This window comes from Cyanistes caeruleus, chromosome 10, assembly GCF_971803275.1.
Source record: "Cyanistes caeruleus chromosome 10, bCyaCae1.hap1.1, whole genome shotgun sequence".
In the NCBI taxonomy this organism is placed as follows: Eukaryota; Metazoa; Chordata; class Aves; order Passeriformes; family Paridae; genus Cyanistes; species Cyanistes caeruleus.
Window position 1 is genome coordinate 1072704 of NC_141710.1, and position 22680 is coordinate 1095383.

A 22680-nucleotide genomic window follows, 5' to 3' on the forward strand; every position below is an offset into this window, starting at 1 on the left:
TGAGACACTGTAAACCTGCATCATTCCTGTGCTTTTCTCTTCCAGTTCAGCCACGTGCATTTAATGCCTTTTATGCAGCTTGGTGCCTCTAGACAAAGCAGCCGTGCTGCTGCTCTGGGAATCTGCCTATGGATCCTCCCTGTGTCACACAGAGCTTGCAGTCAATCCCCAGCTGGTCTGGACTCCTCAGAGACCACCTCCCAGGCACCAGGGATGAGTGGGTGCCTTACATCATGTGTTACTTTTTGTGGTAAAGAAGATCCTCTGACAGACTGATGGAGAGCTTTGTGCAGTATTCCTGAAGTCTCAGCCTTCTGCAGATACACCTTGGCATAAATAATGATGTAATCAACATTTAAAGATACTGCAGCATTTCACATAGTCACATTTAACCCATTTTGGAGCCTATGTTAGGTTTTTTATAATGTTTGAGAATTTAAATCTATTTTCCAAATCTCTAATTAATTGGGGATTTCAGTGCTGAGTAAAATAGTGCAGTTAGTGGTAAGGCTGTGGTCCTGTATGTTATAAAGATAAAATATACCTGTTTTAAAGGGGTAACTTCAGTCAAACCTGGTGCAAATGAGCCTTTTCTGTAGCTGTTGAATGCTGGACCTGAATTCATGCAATTGCTTGGAGTGTGTGTGCAGGGACAGTGACACTGTACAGCCACAGAGTCCCTGGGACACTTGTGCTGACCTCCTGGAGGGGCTTTGAAATGTTCTTTAAAATGCCATGGCAGCAGCTGGAGCTGTGCTGTGCTTTGTCTCTGTGAGTCTGGATTGTGTGGAGGGGATGCTGTGAGGCCAGGGCTGAGCCCCCAGGGCCTGGCAGCCCCTTCCCCTAACACCATGAGCTCCTAATTCTGGTTACACACTCCAGGATTTTAGACCTTTGTCTAATGTTTGACTGGATAAGCTTTGAAATGATGATGATTTTAGCTTTTATATTTGTCATGTATCTGTAATCCTGCAGTTCTTTAGTGTGTAACTCCAAACTCCACACACAGTGTGAGCTGCTGCTTTCCCATTTTGCTCAGACACAGCAATTCCTCTCCAGGCCTGGCAATCAAGGACACCTCAGTGCCTCAGGCCTGAGAGATGGAAACAAAAGGGAGTTGGGGCAGCAAACTTGGGGTAAACGAGTTCATTCCCTGAAGCTGGAATTGGAAGATGAACCCCCAATGTGCAAATGGACCAAACTGATAAAAGTGTGCAAACCTGTGACCCATCATCCATTTTTGGGTGCAGCCCCTGGGGGGCTTTGTCTGCCCTAAATGTACCTGAAGGCCCTTCAATAAACAGAACTGCTTTTTATTCCCTTGATTTTGTCTGGCCTCTGTTTTTAGGTAGCCCGGAGAGGCATCAAGACCTGTAGCAGTAGAACCCATCTAGATGGCTTTTATGGTGGGGGCTGAGAAGCTGCAGTGGGGGTTATCCCTCCTGGCTCCCAACACAGCAGCATCTGCCCCATGTGGGAGCACTTTTCTGGAGAAAAGATGAAGCAGAAGTTTAATCCTCTCCACCTGCATCTGTGACTGATGCCTCAGCCAGCTGGACTGGCACTCCACCTGGAAGGGCAGGTTCGTGCTCATCAGGGAGCTGAGACTGGCTGGCTGACTTTTGGGATGTGAGTTATGTTAGCTGTACTCCCTAATCCTTTGTTTTTCTCTGCTTGAGCAATTTCAGGATGTGGAGGTTGTTTTTTGAGGAGAGAAAACTGTTCCTTTCATGCAGTGTGTTAATTTAGTCAAAGCCAGTTTGACAGGAAAATGTACAGGCTTACCTCTGCTGTAGGAGCGTGGTGCAGGTGTGTGTAATCCACACTTGCTCTTCAAAATACTGCGGCTCATAAAATTAGAATATCCTTTGTATAACCCCTGTCTTCACTAAATTAATTTGCTCTTCCATGGAGCTGAACATCAGAAAAAGCTTTTTTGTACATTACATTTTCTAGTGATGATGACACTGTATAATCTGTCTCTGCCCAGATTCCAGACTCCTGATGAGAACACACGAATCAAGCTATGGTTTCCAGATTTTTTGGGGTTTTTTTATTTCTTTTTTTACTAGTTAATTATCCTGACTGTTGAAGCAGAGTTTGCAATTGTCAGGCGTGACTTCCTCCTAGAGTTTCTTGTTATGCCACCTTTGACCAAATTAAAGGGTTCTTCAGTAGCAGACGTTTTTCTCTCCTAAGCCAACCTAACTCATATCTTTTAAAAATCACTTTTCTCTACACAGATTTTAACCCAGCCTTTTAATGCATTTTTTTTTCTCTGAAATCTTTTCATGTATTTAAAATATTTATTTTGAAAATGTAGGCACGAGGGGTGGCCACAATATTTTGATAGTTGTTCCAGCACTGTTGTGTGGTAGCCTAAAATTATCTGTCAGATCCTCTTTGCTGTGACCTTAGTGGTCCTCTAGCAGCACTTAGGGGCAATACATTCAACTGCTGCTCACTTTTAGGGAATGTGTCACTTTTAGAATGAACTTACAGCTCTCTAGTGCATGGATTTCCTTCTATGTCCTCTATTGCTAAATATGAGGAAGGGCTAAAATACATTTTAGGATAAAATATTTTGGTTTTTAAATTAATCTCTTTAACTGGACCTTTCGTACTGGCAATCAAAGTACTTTGAAAATGTACCAGGAATTTTATTCACATCTTTTAATTCGTCTTTCACCTGCTGACCTTTTAAGATGGAATAAAAGGCATTGATTAGCATCAGTGTGTCATTACAGCTCTCACATTCCGGTAGAGTTTCTCACTGAAAATTAATTCTTTAATTCTTGTCATTACCTGTAATCCATTTAACATTGCTGTGGTGTAGGGTTAGAGTAGTGACTTTCAAGTACATCACCAAAGCCTGAGATTACAGGTTTTTACCATTTTCAGAGAAGCTGGTAGGAACACATGATATTAATTCTTGGAATAGGAATGAAATAGTCATTAAATATTTCATCTTAAATATGTAATTAAATGGAGATGATTAAACTAAAAGTAACAGTCTTATGTTTCTACTAGAACTTATTTTGATTTCTTTGGCAGGAAAAAGTACAACTAAATCTAATCAAAATTCTTGCAAAACTTCATTATGTTTGTTTCATTTGCTTTAAAGTTCCACAGGACTTATATTAATTAACAAATTTTTCTGTCCTCAGCAGATAAGATCTCTAAGGTTGTTTTTCTAGGGTGCAGTTGAGATAATTAGTTTCAATATAATTTCCTATGTGAGTGATTATTATTAATAATAATAATGATCATAATAATAATGATAACAATAAATAATAAATCTTCAGTTCTGAGCATTGTGTGCTCTTGTAGGGAGCACGTCCTGCAGGCTTTGTGCCTTATCAAGTGTCCATAATTTTGATTTAGAGTGTCTTTTGAGCTCTGTACCTTAGGCAGCTGTTCTGCACCAGCTTTGAAACAAAAATGAAATGATCAAAGAGACTCAAATGGGAATGCATTATTCACGGTATCTATTTAACCACAGTGGATAGATAATATGGCATTCAGATATCCAATAATATATTCAAAATTAAAAGTACACCTATGAAAAATGCAATCAATATGGAGATCAGCCATCTGAATTGTAAGTGGGGGCTATTGAATCCTGTCACCTGGATTATGACATTTGGTAAATCTCAAGAGGTGAAACCCTGCAGACTGCAAACACAAAGTTAATTTGCAACACTTGGTTTCCTGTAGAATTTTTACCACAAGAACAGGTTTTAGTCCAACTTTCTTGTCATTGTCTTGAGAACAAGACAACATCATTTATAGCCTCAGTGTAGTCAGTAGCAAACCCAGAAACTTTTAAGGCACTTTAACCTTTTTAATATTCAGTGTTTTCATTGGTTAGCCTTTCACCCTTCCTTCGTGGGTTATTAGGGCAATAAACAACCCTGGCTGAATAATTGGTGACTTAAACTTCAGAGCACTGCAAATGCCACTGAAATATATTTTACAGGCTTTATTTTTGTATCTGTGGCACGTGGAAATGCCAGTACAATGAACTCAGCTCAGGCTGATCAAACCCAAAGCTTCCTCGATGGCTCCCCCCAGTACCTGTGGAGGTCTCTTCCCCTGGGGAGGGGCTGGGAAGTGTTATCCTTGGCTCTTGGTGTCCCTCAGGGTGCTCTGCCCTGCACTGATGCCAGCTCCTGCATTTGAGGACAATCCTGCTCTTGATGCAAGTGTTTTGTAGCCAGGCTGGGAAGGTGCTGCTGCTGGACGAGCTCAGAAGCATGGCTGGGGGGAGAGGGCAGTGTCCCAGCAGAGACCCCTTGCTGGGGTATGCACTGCCTCCAGCCCCCTGCACTGCACACACAAACCAGCCTTCTCTTCTTCCTAGAGAATCCTGAAGGGAATCATCTGCAGCACAATATTTATTGTGGGGTTACCACAGCATGGGATAGAAATTTGTTCAGGGAAGCTGTTGTTAAACCTTGGAACGGGCTGCCTGGGGAGCTGGTGGGGTCACCAGCCCTGGATGTGCTCAGGAAATGACTGGACACAGCACTCAGCACCGCTGTGACAACGTGGGGATCACTCAGAGGCTGGAATCAATCATCTTGGAGGTCTTCTGCAAGCCAAATGTTTCTGTGTGCATGGGTTGAGTATGGGATACAGAAGGTGTTTTGATTGTCTGGTTTTGGTGTTGGGCTCAGTGGCATGGACAGAGGTACCTGCTGAATGCCCAGTTTGTAGAGATTCAGCTGGGAGGGTGCCTTGGGAGTGTCTTTAATCAGGAATCACTGACTGCTAATGCCTGGAAGGTAAATGGGGAGAGATGGGATGGAGGTGAGCTGTGGGCTGTGGCACCCACCTGCAGGAGCACATGGCAGCACAAATGAGCACAGATGAGCACAGGGCAGCACAGACCAGCACAGATCAGCACATGGCAGCACAGACCAGCACAGACCAGCACAGATCAGCACAGATCAGCACAGATCAGCACAGACCAGCACAGATCAGCACAGACCAGCACAGACCAGCACAGACCAGCACAGATCAGCACAGACCAGCACAGACCAGCACAGATCAGCACAGATCAGCACAGACCAGCACAGATCAGCACAGACCAGCACAGACCAGCACAGACCAGCACAGATCAGCACAGATCAGCACAGATCAGCACAGACCAGCACATGGCAGCACAGATCAGCACAGACCAGCACAGACCAGCACAGATCAGCACAGACCAGCACAGATCAGCACAGACCAGCACAGACCAGCACAGACCAGCACAGACCAGCACAGACCAGCACAGATCAGCACAGACCAGCACATGGCAGCACAGACCAGCACAGATCAGCACAGACCAGCACATGGCAGCACATGGCAGCACAGATCAGCACAGACCAGCACAGACCGGCACAGATCAGCACAGATCAGCACAGGTCAGCACAGGTCAGCACAGATCAGCACAGATCAGCACAGACCAGCACAGGTCAGCACAGATCAGCACAGATCAGCACAGACCAGCACAGATCAGCACAGACCAGCACAGATCAGCACAGACCAGCACAGACCAGCACAGATCAGAGGAGCCTGCTGGACACTGCCAGCCCCACGAGCAGGGTGTGATCACCCCACAGAAGGACACTGGACATTTCAAATGCGTGTTGCTGCCGTGACAACGTGGGATAGGTGACGTTGTGAGAGTTACCATGGAAGGAAATACAGTGCCTTGAAAAGTCTATAAAACCATTTATCTTCCTTGAAGAAATAATTCAGATTCCCTGCTGGTTTGAGTCTGAGTCTCGGGTGTTACAGCTCTCCTCATCCTCCCTAAGCTCATGTCCAGAGCAGTGGGAGGAGAACCTTTGCTGCTTTAGCTGGGTGTGGTGCGGTTGCTTTGGGGGGCAAACATGAACAGGCTGAGCTGTACTGACTACAAGGAGGTACATGGATTTTTCTGGCTGGAAAATCCAACTATTGAAGCAAAATGAAGCTTCTACCTAGGGCTTAAAGGCAATATAAAATGAGACCTCTAAAATTTGTCAGCTGATACAAGACTTGATGAGTTTAGTTCACTGAGCTTCGAGCAAGCTATAAATCAAAGCAGGCAGGATATTTTATTTTTTTTTTAATATTTTAATGGGGACAGCTGCAAGAAGCTAGATTGAAGCCCACAGTTGCAGTAACCAGGACAACACAAAGGTTTTAACAAAATTGAGCATCGATAAGGAAGGCAAAATCCTGCCCTGCTTCATTATCTTTAAATTTTAATAGCTTAGGGACTGGCAGAAAGCGTCTTTAAGAATTTTTTTTTATTTGCATGGAACACTTGACCTTTTCTGATGAGCCACCAAACATCAGAAAAAATAAAGCTTTTTTTTTTCTTTTTTTTTATTAAAAGCATTTGATCCACATCATTTGTTTTTAAATTTTTTAGAAGCACGATAGCATGGAATTGTTCATTTAAAATCAGGAATTTCACAGTCCAAATAGATCAAAATAAGAGCTCATGATTTTTTGACTTGAGTATTCTGACTGTTTGGGTGCCCCTCAGCATTATGAAAAGCAAATTGCCCTTAAAGATGCTAACATTTGTTTTGCATTAACGATGGAGTTTCTGGTTGTATTTGGAATGTTTCTTTGTGTTTACTTCTGGGCTGCTGTACTGAATGCCACCAGCTAAAAAGCATATGAAATCTTACAGCTCATGTATTTCAGGGAGATGGAAAGTCTGTAACATTATTTATGTACACTGCTGATGCTGAGACTGTTGCTGAACAATGGGCAGAAAAGAAGATGTAAGAAACAACTGTGTCACAAGGGCTCAGAATGAGTTTTGTGTTGCCAGCACACCAGCACAGGAGAAGACTAACAAGGCACAGAAAGCCTTAAAGCCAAACAATCCCTAATCTTCTAAATGATCCCATTCCCACTGACTATTTGCCTGCAGCAAGATACAGATTCTTCTTTTGGGAAAGGGTATTTTTACTTTCCTTCTTATTGGGTGTTAGTCTCATTGAAAGAAAGATGAAAGGTAAGTTTTCTCTGAGCTTTCTCTTCACATTTACCTTCTCTTCTCTTATCTCTCCAGACTGTCAGGTCTGAAATATGGAATAGTAAACTGCAAACCAAAGGTATTGTTATTTCTTCAAATTTTTCAGCTCTTCCTGCCATTAAAGCTTTTACCATACCAAAGACTACTGACTCAAAATCACTTCAATGCTGTTTTCTCTAGGTATGCCATTTGTGGAATAACAGGACTGCTACATAAATGATGGTGAAGTTACCTCTTAGCAGAGGTGGTATTCTCGTTAGCTGAGCTCTCCAGGTGAGCTGACTTAGTGACCCACCTGCTGGAGCTAATGGAATATTGTCTGGAGCAAGGGAGAGCTTTAAAGAATCCACCTGGATGAAGCAGGTTCCATCATATTCATGAGCTTTGGAGAACCATATGTATTTATTCCTTATTCTCTTAAAAAGAATATTTATATTATCAATACATTAAGTCCAGAGTATTTTCAGATAGCTGGACGTGCTGAGCATCTCCTTTTCAAGCAGATTGGTCCGTTCTTGTTTGTGTTAGGTACAAAAGGCAGGTTACTAAAACTGTGCACAAATAATCAAAGAGTAAGAAACTGATGATGTCTCCATTAGTCAGTTCAAGTGCCCCAAGCCTCAGTCCAGTTACTCTGGAAACTGTAGCTTGCTCAAGTGAGAAAATCATATTGTCCAGCAAGTGTGGAGAATCAGGTGTACATTTTGTCCAGAGGATCTCTGTTTGACTCCAGGCACAACTGTCCTCAATTCACAGTCTGGCCCTTTGGAAGCACAGGAAGTGTCTGTGACTGCTCTAACCCATATTTTATAAAAAAATATTTGAGACTTTTTTGTTTGTCTTGTTTTTCACTAAAGTAAAAAAATTTTGTATGCTACAGCATTTATGCCAAATCTGCTGATCTAATTTGTGTTAGAAATTCACTGGGTCTCTAAATTGCATGGAAATACACCTGGCCTGTGGGATCTGATCAGACCTGAATGTTTCTAAAAAGATACAGAAGTACAGTTTGACATTTGGGGTACAAAGTATTTTACTAGTAGACTCTTCCTGGACTTTATTGTGATTTTGGGAATTGTAGATGGAGCACAGAAGTCTCTGCCTCAGGTTCTTTATGGATACTCAAGTTCTGAAAATGTGGGTTGATGTGACTTGCTGTCAGCTGCCAGGTGCCAGAGTCAGTCAGTGGCAAAGAAAAGTCACATCTGATTGGAAGTCATTTAAGAAAGTTCTTCAGACAGAATCTCCATGGTTCTCGTTTGACTTGGGCCCAATTTGGACCCAGACTTGCTCTCTGGTTACAAGACTGTCCTCATTTGTCATTACTGGAAATTTCACTGTATTTTCAGTTAGCATCAATGCCACACCAAATACCAAATGAGAATGCAAAGTATGTGGGCTGGAAAGGTGAGCAATATCATTGCAAAACTTGCATCTCTAATGTGCAGTTTACTGTGATGTCAAATATTGCATCTTCTGACCAAATGTTGAATCTCTTCTTCATAAAATTCCACTTAATATTTGGTATATCTAAGTAAATGTAAAACTACAAATACTCCTAAAATAATATGGATCTTAACCCATATTATCCCAAATACCATCCCAAATCTGGGTCTGTGCTGCTGTCATGTTCAGATAGCATAAATCTCTTGGTAGCACATTTGTATGCAGTGAAAATTCCTGGAGGACCAATATAAATGAGCACACACTGCACTTGGTATCTTTCTCTGTTTAGTACAGAGTTGGTGATTTCATGGGCTGGGAAACAGGTTTTGCAATGGAAACTACTCTGTTCCATTCTGCCCTTATATTGTCATTTGCTTTTCTCCATGGGAATATATTCATTGTCAGGCTTGCCATACAGTCTGGAGTAGAGAGCAAGCTGAAGATTTCATTTAATGGCAATTAGTGTGATCCAGCTGAAATCCCTGACTGTATTACAGGCAGAGGTATCTCATTAATCTGACAAGGTTTTCTGCTGTGATAGATCTTTATAATTTTCCCTCTTAGAGGATTTTTTTTTTAAGCCTTGGAGAATTATCGTACAGGATTTTGTGTATAAAGTGTAATATTTCTTAAATTCCTGAAGTTGGGAAATTGAAGGCATGGTCTCCCCAGCACTGTGTCTTCAGTGGAATACTGAATGGCTCTGGACTAGCCTGAGGATGAGTGTCAGCTGGGCCTGATACAATTTCCATTTTCTTTCAGCCTTAGCCCTGAGGGATTGGGTGACCTTGACAAATGCCATTGCCTCTTGCTCTCTCTCTCCTTGCTTGCCCCTTGTCTCACCTTTCCAGCTTGAAAACTTCCCAAAGCTTGCCTTTGTATGTGCTTGAGAGGTGCCAAGAACAAAGCACATTCCAGTGTGGGAATTGCAATACAGACATTAAGGGATTTCACATATGTGACAGGGATATGGAATCCATTTAATTTATCGATCTTACACTGGTCCACCTTCCCAAAAATGTGTAGTCCTCCTGAGCACAGCACAACTGGGGGATGTGCTCTAAGTGCAGGTGTGATAGGAGCTGCAGGCTTTCTGAGCTCTGGTTGGGCTGTCCCATGCTCAGCAGTGCTTAAAAAGATCTCCCAAATTGCCCCAAGGGAAAAGAAAATCTTAATCCACGTAGCTCCAGCTGAGGAGCTGCTGTGGTGACCATGTATCAAAGTGGCTTGCTGAGCCACATGAGGGCTCAGAACCCTCCCAGAGCTTAAATTACGTTAGCCACCAGTAGTATGAAATCTTGATCACACTGGAGTCGGCAGCAGCAGTGTCAGTGATTTTATCAGGAATGCACACCTGGGCTACAGGACTGCCAGCCCTGCTGCTCAGACTCTCACTGCAGACACCTGGAAGCCGAGCTGCTTTTCTGGCCTGTCATGCCTGTGCAGAATCCGTGCCAGTTAAGAGGATAAGTGATGCATAATCCAAAAAAACCTGCCAACCTTCAGTATTCTGGGTTATCTCATTAAGGTTTGTATCTCGTGCCCAATAAATGCATTAGGGCTGGATACAGGGCAAAATTCAGCAAAGAAAACCAGAACAAAATATGTCTGAGAAGTGCATTTGTGAAGAACAGTGTTGCAGTTCACAGAATCTTGCAGTGGTGGTTCCTGCAGAAAAGAGGCTGAGTGTTGGGCTGGGTGGGACTGTCTCATTTGGAAGTTGTGCTTTGCATGTTTTACAGACAATATCAAACCTCATGGGGAGTAGATAAGATGGGAATTTAGGCAGTACACTTCCTGGGGGAGCAGGTATGAACAACAGATTTTAGCTCATGGGAAGCCAGCCAACTGGTAGCTTTAGGAGCTAGGAAGAAATAATTTGCAGCTAGAAAGGGAAATTAAAACATGGCAATCCACTTCTTTGTCATTTGATGTTTTTAATAATGTTATTCATACACTTTATATTGAACAGTCACCAAAGCCAAGGTGAGTGACTAGACATTAAATTAGTGGGCTCTTTTTTCTGCCCATAAAACCGGTTTAATACTAAGCAGCAAGCCCAAAAGGTGTTAAAGAGCTACAGCTCCTTCGTTCTGCACAATATCACTTTAAAATAAAGTTAATCTAATTCATGATGTGCATCTATAGGTTTTACAAGGAGCTATAAATTTCAGGAAATTAACTTCCTCATCATCACATGTTTAAGCTGGGCTTTTTTTTGAACAGGGATTTTATTTTAGGTTAATCACTGCTGATTTTTTTTTTTTTTCCGAAATCTGTTCATGTTCTGTCTCTTAAAAGGGAAAAAAAAGTTGCTTTTATTTTATTTATCAAATTGGGATTTTTTTTTTCAGTCATTTGTCTCAGGAAATGCTTGCTGCTAATGAACATACAGGCATACATCATTGCATATCTGCTTTCATGCTAATTAGCTAATTATTCAGTTATTATGCAGATCGGTGAATTTGTCATGGTTTATTTTGCAAAGCAGGGACGAATTTTGAGGTAAGATGAACCAAACTTAATAATACTGATTTCATTAGTGATGGGTGACTTTCAGTTGAAGGTGTGGCTTAAAACTCATAATGCAGTTATATGAGGTCATCCTGCAGGTACTTTTAGAAGATCTCAGTTTATTGTCTTTATTCATATTTCCCCTTCATGTGCTGCCTGAACTTCCTGAGCTGACTTCTGGAAGTTGAAACAAATACAAACTCCATCCCAAGGCAGTGTTATTATGAAGTTGTCTCTGACACTTTTATAAACATGCACAATTCTAATTTTCAGTAAACATCAGGTTTGTCGCTTCAGTTGTTATCTACATCTTAAGTCAAGAGCTCTTCAACAGCAGTTGCTTTCTGCTGATTAATATTTACCTGCATGGTCTTTTCAGTCAGTACTTGAAGCCCAGAAGGCACCAAAACAGTTCAGTTTCTGTAATCACTGACGATAATGCACCTTCTGAAGATACTGCAGCAATTTTACAGAGCGAGATTAACACAATTTGCATCAATCAAGCAGTGACCTGGTGCCTTTCTGAGAGAGTTTGCACAGACTGTAAGAACATTTCAAAAGCCCCAACTTTGTCTCAGAGGCTCGGCTCAGTGGTTTGAAACAAACATCTTTCAAACATTCTGAGGATGGAAAAAAAACAGTTTTAAGTACAGAACTGGAATGTAGTAGGATTTAGCAGGAAACATGGACACAGGGAATGGCTTACCCCTCTCTGAGCTTCTCTTTTAGCAAACACCAGTTTTATCCTGTTGGCAGCAGAGCCAGTTCTCCATTTTACATCCACAAGGAGTGCATTTGCTGAATGGCTTGACAGATGAAATGTTCTACACTCACTGTCAAACATAAATGAAAGCAGAAGTTTTGTAGCCTCATTGCTGGGGCCCCTTACCCTCTTCCACCTTTACCTCCTGTTCAGTGAACTGAGATACCTGCTGTCTGTTTTCTGTGTGAATCTGGGACTTTTTGTTTCAGGTCCTCTCTCTGCAAAATGAGCTTTATCCAGCATCTCATGAGGTCTGGTTTTGGTGGCATTTCCCTCCATCTCACTACTAAATGAGCTATTTTTCTTTTGGTGAAAACAGGGGTTTATCACCCCTTTAACCAAACATTGGATAAAGAAAGGCAGGGATATTTTAGAGACAAGCTGTGCTGCTGTGTTACTGCTACTTTTGCACTACAAGGTGACATATTCAATGTGAGAACTCCTAACCAATTGAAATCACAGTCTCCTGGGTGTACAGAAAGCATAAACTGAAGAGAATGGGCTCGGGAAAGGCAGCATTCATTGATAGTTCATCTCTTTTTTTGTGTCACTAAGCTAATAAGGAGAATAGCTGAGACCCACAGACTGCTTCCTTTTCTATTGTCCCCCAGAGTGCAGCTTGTGGGACTAGAAGAGTGAAAATTAAATTACCTTCTCATGCTTCAGATGAGCTGGATACCAAGGGACACTTGAATAAAGTTCTAATCAACAGCCAGTTTTCTGTGCATAGTCAGAGAGGAGAAAAAACCCATGAATGCAGGATAATTATAAACTCAGTCTTTGGCACAGCAGGTGCTGTGAAAGGGTAGCCAAAGAACAATCTGCTCCTTTGAGGCATTAAAGGCTGGTGTCATCAAGGTGTGCAGACTCCTGGCCCCATCTCCTCTGTGTCCCATTTCCCATTGCACCTGTGTTCCTCCTTTCAGTCCTAGAAATCTGGGAGGTTTTGCTCACCCTTTATTTCTCAGTAGACATCCAACCTGCCCTGACATCCCTTTTCAATATCTTTGTTCTCATTGACCTTACTTTGTCCTTGCCCAGGTAGATAGCTGGCAAGTTGAAGAGCTCAGGTATGTGTTTTTAATTGCATGATAAAATTCTACATGAATAAAACTGGAGTAGCTAGAGGGAGAGTGAGACATGGCTGTCTGCTTGCACCCCTGGAAATTCCCTGGAACCTGCAATTACTTGAGCATGGGCTCAGTTCTCTGAGTGTCTGAGTTCTTTCCTTCTGCTATTGAGTCTGTACTGTCTCTAAATGACCAACTCTTTCTTAAAAACTGTAGTTGAAAAAAATTTATAGCTTAGAATGAGCTGAGAATTGGTCACCAGGTTTGTTTGGTTTTTGTGTTCCTGATTCTTGGCTCGAGCCATGAGAAGGGATTTTTTAACATGGTAGAACATGAAATAGAGTGCTGTTAAAAATTGGTGCTTTATTTTGAGCCACTTCAGCCGTAGCAGTTCAAGTTGCAGCCTTTGGAAAGGTGTTGTGGATGGAAGTAGGAGCACACTTCATCTTCAGAGTGACTTCAGTGAGGCTGAGGGCACCCTCCAACACTCACACTTGGGGACCTCTGCACGTCCCATGGCTTAGCTGCCCTTGGCTGCCTCCCTGAAGGTTTCACAGGAGCTCCCCAGCAGCCCCACAGTGCATTTGTCAGGCTTTGAACTGCTCTTCATGCAACCGCTTTTGAATATATGCAGTTAAAAGAGGGCCCTTAATTATCCAAAGGAGTTGGGACCGTGTTGCTTCTGGCTTTCATTCATATTTCTGTTTGTTGCTTGCACAAGTATGAGCTCTTCAGATAAGTTACTGTGGTGTTTTCCTGAAAATTACTGCATTGGCATAAGTCAGAGTGCAAGGAAGTCTGTTACAGATTATATATATATATATATGTATGTATGTATATATATATATATATGGGTTATAAATACATAGAAATAAAAAGCAGAAGCACAAAGGCAACAGGAAAAGCAAAGGCAAAAAAACAAGTTGTCCAAGCCAGTGAGTAGAAAAGATTCTGTTGTACTGAGCTTTATTTGTATTCTTCATTTGTTTAATGTCCATCTCAAGAAACTCAATAGAAATACTTTCCTGACAGGCAGGCACAGATTGAATCAGGTTTAACTGGGAAAAGATGAAGGGCTACATTGCAATGGTTTGGAAAGTGTTGTGAGAAGACAGCAGAATCGATGGTCTGGATAGTCCAGATATGTGAGGGAGGATTTCTAGACTCAGAAGCAGTGGGACCTTGGCCAGCAGATCAGTAGAGTCCATCCAATGAATAAGCAAGCTGGTGACTTCTCAGGGTGGTTTCTCTCTTCTGATTTTCCTGTCCAAGAAAAAGTTCCCTGTTAAAACCAGGTGAAATAAATGCTTGTTCTTTCCTGTGGTCACTGCAGGAGGATCCTCTCTGTTTACTGTGCCAGACCTCGGCAGATCCTTCTGTGTGCTTAACAAAAGAGAGGAGAAAGGAAGGGATTGGAAAACAAACAGGACGTGCAAAGACATAAATCTTTGCTTTATAAAAAGTAGCATAACATGACTGATGGGTCTGGGAAAGGGGTTGCAATGTTAATAGTTCTGAAGCTGACCCACACTAGGACACCAATGAAAGTTAATGAGCTGAGTGTGCATTAAAAGGACAATACACAACACATCTGCTCTAATGGCATCTCTTCTCTGCTTTTGACTGCACCTTCAGGTAGCCTGGGAATGATGAATGAGGCACTCAGATTAAAAACCTTGTGGATTATCATTAACTGAATTCAAATCAGAAAGACTAGTGTTTCTTATCATAGAAATGTACTTGGGGCAGCTCTGACAACCCTTACCCAAACATTTCAATTTACCAACCCAAGGCTTCTTTAATAAGTGTTTATTTAAGCAAAATATTTTGTATCTTTTCTTCTCTGGCTGCCAATCTGCAAGACATTCATCAGTGCATCTTCCTTTCATACCCTCTGTGGCTGAGTTTCAAGCTTTTGAAAAGAAAATATGAAATAATAGAATTTACTTGTTAACATGGAGGCAGAAGAAAACTGTTTTTTTTGCCAAAAATGGGAATATAAAGATACTGCCTCTTTCTTGTGCTTCTTTCCATTAGTCCAAGCTGAAGACTTTATTCAGTTGTGTTCCACCCAAGGCTGGTGACTGCCAGTGGGATGGAGCCCATGTAATGCTGAGAGCTGCAGATGTGTGGTAAGGAAAGGGATTTACCTTTGAAAACTGACAGTCTAAATGAATGCAACAGGCAAATTATTGGAGAGGCTGCTTAAATCTTGTTGGTCCTTTTATTTATGCTGCTCTTTCCAAAGTGAGCCAAGTTTTAAACAAATCACTGGGTTTCTGTCTTCCTTTCATTCTTTTTTTTTTTATTTTAATTTTTTTATTTTTATTTTTCTTTCTAAAATAACTGCTCAAAGATCTCTGAGTTCTTAATGCCTCAGGCAGTCTGGAAAGGCCCCCCAAGTAGTTAGTCCCAGTGTCTCTCAATTTAGAGTTTATTTCCTTAGGATTAGCTCCTGTACTTTTCAAGCCAAGAAGAACTTTATGCAGAGAATTCTGCCTTTGAATACCATATAAATTATGTAGCATAGTCTGAGAGCCTTTATTAAACTCGTGCTGGAGATCTCCAATTGAGAATTAATGGCTTTGTAGAGTTTGGATCATTGTATTTCCTCCCAAAAGCAAACATTAGATGGGTAAATTCATCCTGTGCCTCCTCCTGCCTTTGGCAATGTAACCTGGGGCTGTTCTGTGGGGAGATGTCTTGAAAGAAGAGTGGTTCTGCAAGGATCCCTGCCTGCAAGAGGAAGCTGAATATCTGAATATATGGATATCTGGATATCTGAATATGTGAATATCTGGATATCTGAATATGTGAATATCTGGATATCTGGATATCTGAACATCTGGATATCTGGATATCTGAATATGTGAATATCTGGATATCTGGATATCTGAACATCTGGATATCTGGATATCTGAATATGTGGATATCTGGATATATGAATATGTGAATATCTGGATATCTGGATATCTGAACATCTGGATATCTGGATATCTGAATATGTGAATATCTGGATATCTGAATATCTGGATATCTGGATATCTGAATATCTGAGGCCCATTGGTGCTGCTTTCCAAGTGCTTTGGAAAGAGAGGAAATTCTGCAGAGGCAAACCAAGAGCTGCAGCCTGTCTTGGCTGGTTCTGGGGGGATTGCTGAGGTGCCACTAATCTGGACACAGCTTCAAGACATGTTTAACATTTAGTCTGTTTGGCTGGGGCTAAGCTGGATCGGGAGATTTTAGACATGGCAATATAATTCTTGATTAAATTTTACCCTGCAGTTACTGATAGTATATACAGTTAAAACCAAATGAGAACATATGTTCTTCTAACTAAAACTTTCATTTGTAGCCTGGGTTTTCAAAGCTCTGAAGGTATCTGCATTTTTTAAAGGCTCTAAAGAAAATGAAAGTAACTAAAGAAACAGCAGTGCATTCTGCTACAGAGTTTTGTGTGGCTGAGTTAAAAAAATGTTGGACTGCTTAATATCTCCCTGAAATCTGAGCATATTGGGCCTTGTACTGCAGCTCCTCTGAGTGAGGAGAGGCTACTCTGGTGCCCTGATGCTGGTTCTTTCCCAGCTGGAGACCTGTGATGGTAGAAGGGCTTCCCAGTATAATTCAATACATAAATATATATATATATATATTATATTTATATATAAATATGTAAAATTCATAACTGTTTCAATGGTTCAGCCGTGAGGGAGTCAGTATCAGTTTAAACAACAACAACAACAAAATAATCTGCATGGCATTTTTGTGGGCCAAACTTGGTGTCTTTGACACACATGAGAAAACTTTGTCACACAGCATATTTTCTTTTCCTGAATGGCTTTCATGAAATGACAGCTCATGGAACAGCAAGTTGCCAAAAAGCCTAAAAAGTCAGAGTTTTTTATTCTACATTGTGAAGTCCCTCTATAATATACAGAGTAGAGTCAGATGTGTGTCTTGATCAGTTTTTAATGGGCTAAAAGATTTGAGGGAATTCTTGTTAGCTTTCTGGCATTAAAATGAAAGTACAGGAAGGATAATGTTATTTTAGACATGGTTCTGTGTAGGCATAGAACCCTTTAGTGCACACCATTAACTGGGGATTAAAGAAGTAAAACTCTGACAATACTGAGAGATTTCATAGAAACCTTCTGGTTTCCCTGTTCATCTTCTCCACAAAAATAACCAAGATTTGCTAGGGCTCACTGGTGGTATCTGTTACCATGGAGACTGGGGTTCAAGTTGTTTTTAAGGCACAGAAAAGTGGTGACTGTGGACCCATATCAAAGCTTTTTCCTTTAAAGCAAATATGTACAGGCACAGTTAAGGACTAATTTGCAGAAGTGCCCTTGCTGGAAGAAGCAGGAATGTTAGGGATCAGACCAAAGGTCACTGGGAGCTCAGTTCTTCCACTGATGGGGAAGCTAAGCAATAAAAAGTCACTCCTGATGAAGTGCTTTCGAAGGTTGTAATTACTGATGTCTGAGGAAAAGCAGTGCTTGACAAAAGCAAAACTTGAAAGAACTATTGCTCTGCAGAAAATATTAAATAACACACATAATGGCCTGAAAGCAACAGGAAGCCAGAATCTTGTCTTAGTGTGACCTATGGAATTGTTGTGCCAGATTTTAGAGTCTTGGGGCACTTCATAAAAAAGCTCCTTGGTTTGTTGTTTTTTTCATCAGCTGTTGGTGCACAGCTTATGGCACAGCCTCCCCATCCTCACAGCTCTTCAGCTGGACAATTCCTGCTTGCAGGGGTGAGCTGTGCCATTTGTACATTGGTGCCAATTTTGCCACCTTTTCCATCAGGAGCAGAGTTTTTGGGAATCTATGCAGGGAATGATCAGAACATCTGGGGGTTTTTTGAGACTGGTTATTTAAATTTCAAAGAAACTATTTACATTTTAATAGCCTTATTCTCCAAAAGTTCCAGGGCTCTGATACCTCTGATTAGGAAAACGATCTCTGGACCCACATTTGTGTTCATTACAGTAACAGACCTAATGAAATTATTGTGTATCAGTGTGGATGCATGTAACATGCAACTATGGAGGCATTCCATTGTCACTAAGCAATGAATTATCATGGTATTCCTTTAAAGTCTGGGATTTCAGTAACAGGCAGGGAGAATGGCATCTAAACTAATTCTTAAGGATAAAACTGAAAAGGATTCCAGTTGCTTCTTTTAAGGAGGAGAAGTTTTTTGTTTTCAGCTTCTTTGCCAGTATCACTTGCTAAATGGCTGATGTAGGAGTGGATGTTCAAGCAGCCTTATTCAATTTAAAATTTAGGCTTCTCAGTGACCTGAATATTTTAAAATGTTCCCTCATTGGTGTCTATTAATCATGGCCACAATATTAATTACCTTCAACATTCAGAGAGCTTATTATTGTTGATTTTTTGGAGGGCTTAGAGCTGCTGTAAATTACCTGTGTGTGTGTCTGTTTGTAAAATGCATCCTGGAGCATCAGGGTGGGGTTACTGTGGGACAGGTGACAGCATTGTCCAGGGCTGGTGCCAGGCACTTCCTGAGGACAGGTCTGACTGCCCCTGATCTGGAACTTTGAACACCAGGAGACTGACATTCTCAGGGTAAGGGATTTTCTAAAGAGTGATTGCTTGATTGTTTGGGGGATTGGATGTTTGGTTTGGGGTTTTTCTTGAGGGGGGAAGGGTGGCTGGCATTTGCAGCACAGAGCCAGAAAACTTTGCCATTGTCAAGAATGAAGCTGGGACAGAACATATTCACTTCTGCTGAAATTGCCCTTTGAAGAAGCATAATGCCCTGCCTCTCCAAGGCAGGAAATTGAAATCTGCTAGGGATTAACCACTGAGCCAGGGATGTTCCTTTTGATTTCCTCCTGAAATTGAAATGAAGCCTGCCCATTTGGGGATTTTTTTTTAATCGTTGTGGCTTGATGTGCCAGCCTGGTGATGGCTTTTCTGTTAGCCCCTGTCTATCCTTCCACCCAAAATCTCTCCACAGAAAGGGAGCAGCAAGGAGCATGACCATCTCTGTCCTCTCATCTTTCCTCCACACTAAATTTATGTAATCCCCATGAAGCGCTCCCTCTGCTACCTTGCAAAGATTAGCCTAGCCTCTCTCTTCCAAGTCCTCTTTCTCATCTAATTCAGTTCTTTGGCATTTTCATGCACTTAATATCTGGCACCCTTTACTTCAGAAACTTTTAAACAGCTCTCATCAAGAGTTTTACATTTCATGACAACTTAACCAGAAGTTTCCAAACATGTTTAAGGAGGTGGGGGCTCTTGGCTTCAAGGACAAACCTTCAGGAGGTTTTCAAAATGTCAGGGTGGGTTGTTAGGAAACTCCAATATATAAAGACAAATGACATGCCTAAGCAAAGTCCAGAACAGAGGTCTGTGAAATGTCTTTAGAAAGTTCAGTGGGTTAAAGAATTTAGTTCCAGTTAAGATTGCCAGCTTGGCAGTTAGGCCAGGGAGGGCAGCTGTTTACCACAACATCACCTCAAATTTTGTCAACAGATCATCACAGTTGCTGTTTTCTATTTAAGAAATTCATGCCTGGAGCATCTGATGTGAAGTGTACTGGAAGAGATATGTGCAGTTCATCTGTCTGTGCTAACAGTTACTAGCCCATGTTGCCAATCTAATCACTTTCAGAAGCCCTAAAAAGCCCCCAATAGCATGAGAAACGTTGATGTTTATGAGGTGCTCAAATACTCATTTTATGAGAGTCAAATGCCTAAGCATTTAGGGCTGTGGTATTGGGCACAAACTGTGAGCTCTGCCAGGATGCCTGGCCCATGGAGCTGCCCTGGGAGATGTCCCTGAGGGATACAGGACAGGGTAACACCAGTGTGTGATGCACCTTCCCTTTAGGGATGGGATTATTGCATGGCAGCTGCATGTGGAGGGAGAGGAAGCTCATCCAGGACATTGCCAATGCTGCTCCTCACAAGCCCTGGTGACAGTGCCTGAGCCTGGTTTCAGTGGTGCTGCTTTAATGGAATTACTGTTCTTATTACCCACAGAGATTACATGTGGCAAACACATATAATACAGAACAGCATTACTCATATCTGTATTCAGCTTCTGTCATTTTGAACCAAGAAATGATTTTTGTCCCCAAGTGCTGGGTGCTGGTAGTGAGCTGTGGCTGCCTCATTAGTGCAGTGAATAGCACCATCTAGGGACCAGGATGCTTTTAGGGTCTTCACACTGTGCAGGATGGCCCTACAGTGCACATTAATCTAGCCATACTTTTTAATGTTTATACTATTTCAGGCACACACATAACATTTCCCCCACTTTATATCTAAATATAAGCATAATAATTCACAGACATTGTATTTCCCTCAGTATTTTTGTGTGTCTGTGTGTGTGCCCCTAGCAGTGCAAAGCTGAAATGGAGAGTAAATCCATATTTACAAACAGAAAGCTGACAGATAAATGCTCCACATTCACAGAATTCTTTGGTGCTGTTGTTATCAAGTGGTGTTAAATGCAGCACCTGATCTCTCCTGTGCTGTAACAGGCTTTTCCAAATATTTGTGCCAAAAATGCAGTTGATCCTGTGGTGTATGACACATTGCATTGCAGAGAAAAATGGAATTGCTGCCTATGCTGCTTTAAAATTTCTCCCTATGCAAAAAGGGAGATATTATATAAAGATAATATAAAGATATTATCTTCCGATAAAGATAATAGTGCTGGGGGACTTCAGGAGGGGTCAGAGATGCTGTTTTAAGAAAAATGTTTTTCAACAATAAAGCCATTTCTGTCCTGGCATTTAACCAGAGTGTCTTGGCCAGAGCTGGGATTATAACCTCCTCGATGAAAACATTAGGATTCCTTGATTCAGACCAATATCCTGAAAGCTGCTTATTGCTCAATAAATCAATAAAATTGGAGACAAAATCAAATAAAAAAGTCTAGAATCACAAACTGATGTAACCCTAATAACAAATATGGATATTATAAAGAGATCTTTTAAAAACATAAAACTTACTCTGCTCAGTTTGCCTGTTCATCATTAATTTATATGTTTATCTTTTTTATGCTATCAAGAATAGCTGGCCTCCAGGTGGGCTCTGTTCAGGCTTGTTATGGACAAATTCTGTTTGAGAAGAACTTGTAAACTCCAGATTTACTTTATTTCACTGATTTAGTGAAATAACTGGTTTTTTGCAGAGGCACCTAATTTCTTGTTGAGCTATTTGCACTGGTAAATATTAACGTTTGACTGTATTAGTAAAATTCTATTCATTAATGCAAATTTCATGCAGTCTGTAGTATACTTATGTAAACAGTCTTCATACACCATGTTCTTGTTATGGATGCATCTCAAACTTAAGCCAGTTCATGCTGCTGTCTGTTTGAGTGGTTTTCGGTGGGCAGAAATGATGTCTCTTGCACTTGAGTATGATGCCATTGGCTATTTCCTTTGAGGATCCTGCTCCTGAAGAAATAATTCTGGGTCAGTTTTCCATAAAACTGTAGCTGGCCATGACAGCCTTCTGTTTAAATCAGTGGTGCAACCCAAGCTAAGATGCCAAGTGAAATTTTCTTTTTTGTTCTTTTTTCTGCAATGAATTGCCATGTAAAAAACTCTGCCATTAAATGTGAACAATCATTTTTATGGTTTTACATTACTATTAAGTCATTACCACTTCAGTACTACTGTACTGTGAAATCCATTTTCTAGCTCTATATTTTTGCTTAACCCACAGGAATCATTGATGCAGTAAAAATTCTGTCTTTTCAGTCACTCTGCAAATAACAAGAGTTTTTCTTGCAGTCTAGACTAGATTGAATATTATTAGTGGCTAATTTTTTTACACCTGCAATGTGGCAGACATTGAGTATTCAAGAATTATGTTCCCATCCAAACAATTCTTTTTAAGTGCAGTCCCAAAACTGTCATTCAGGCCTACAATGAGGAGTTCACTCCTCATTGAAGTTGCCTATGATTTCCATCTGCAGAATCATGAAGCTGGAATATTTTCCATTCTTCTGTCAGATGCCCATGTTTGACTGAGCTCTGTCTCTAGTGGGAGATTAGGAACAGAGATGCTGAGGTGTTGGTTTGAGTGCAGAGATTCCATTTCTAAACTGCTCTCAAAAACCTCCATTGCTGGAAACTGTACAGACCTTTCAAGAAGTCTGCTAAAGAAACCACAGGTTAATTATGAAACAGCTGCTACTGACTCATGCCAAACTTAAAGGAAAGCTCTCTCTAAAAGCTACGTTTCTTCCTTTTCCTAGGTAATAACCAGAACCTGGCCCTGGTCCTACAGTGAGTTCCTTTTTACAGACAGAGCTGCAGAGATCCAGGATTTCCAATTTGTAACAATTCCTGTTACCAGAGGAAGTGATCCTGCTTCATATTAGTGGGGGTGGAGAGCTCAGCTCTTGTACTGCCTGACACCTGAATAGTGACTGGTGCCTTCAGGTGATCTTCTGCAGTTTGCTGAAATGAACTGACCTAATCTTGTTTTGGATGTTTTATAATGTACAGACCCTGAATTGCTGATGATAGCCTGTGGAACTGAATCCAGCTCCTCTGAAATCACATTGTTCTCTAGCGAGGTGTCACAGCCATCCTCGGGGATGTTCCCTTCTCTCTTTTGATGCTAAGCAGGGAACAGATCTCCTGCACTCCCTTTAGGGCAATGAACCTGGCCCCAGCTGTGTGTCAGTGCTGCTCTGCTGCTCAGTCTGAGGGTGGGCTCTCTCCTCTCAGCTGCCAGGAGTGGTTTGATACTGGGAGATCAGAGAGGCTGAGGAGTTGATTTCAGTTTGAGAACTGCAGTTCTTGGTTCCTTCTACGATGTGAGCATTGGAAGTTTGGATCCAGTGGAGTCAGCTCAGAGT

At 41.4% G+C, this 22680-nt stretch overlaps 1 long non-coding RNA gene across 1 annotated transcript; it reads left to right on the plus strand.

Annotated features, from left to right (window-relative positions):
- The first annotated feature begins 1550 nt into the window (after positions 1–1550).
- LOC147651176 (uncharacterized) lies at positions 1551–9215 on the plus strand. The gene is made up of 3 exons (XR_015274323.1): positions 1551–1629; positions 4364–7006; positions 7208–9215. It is a non-coding gene; the product is annotated as an uncharacterized LOC147651176 (long non-coding RNA).
- Positions 9216–22680: the final 13465 nt, after the last annotated feature.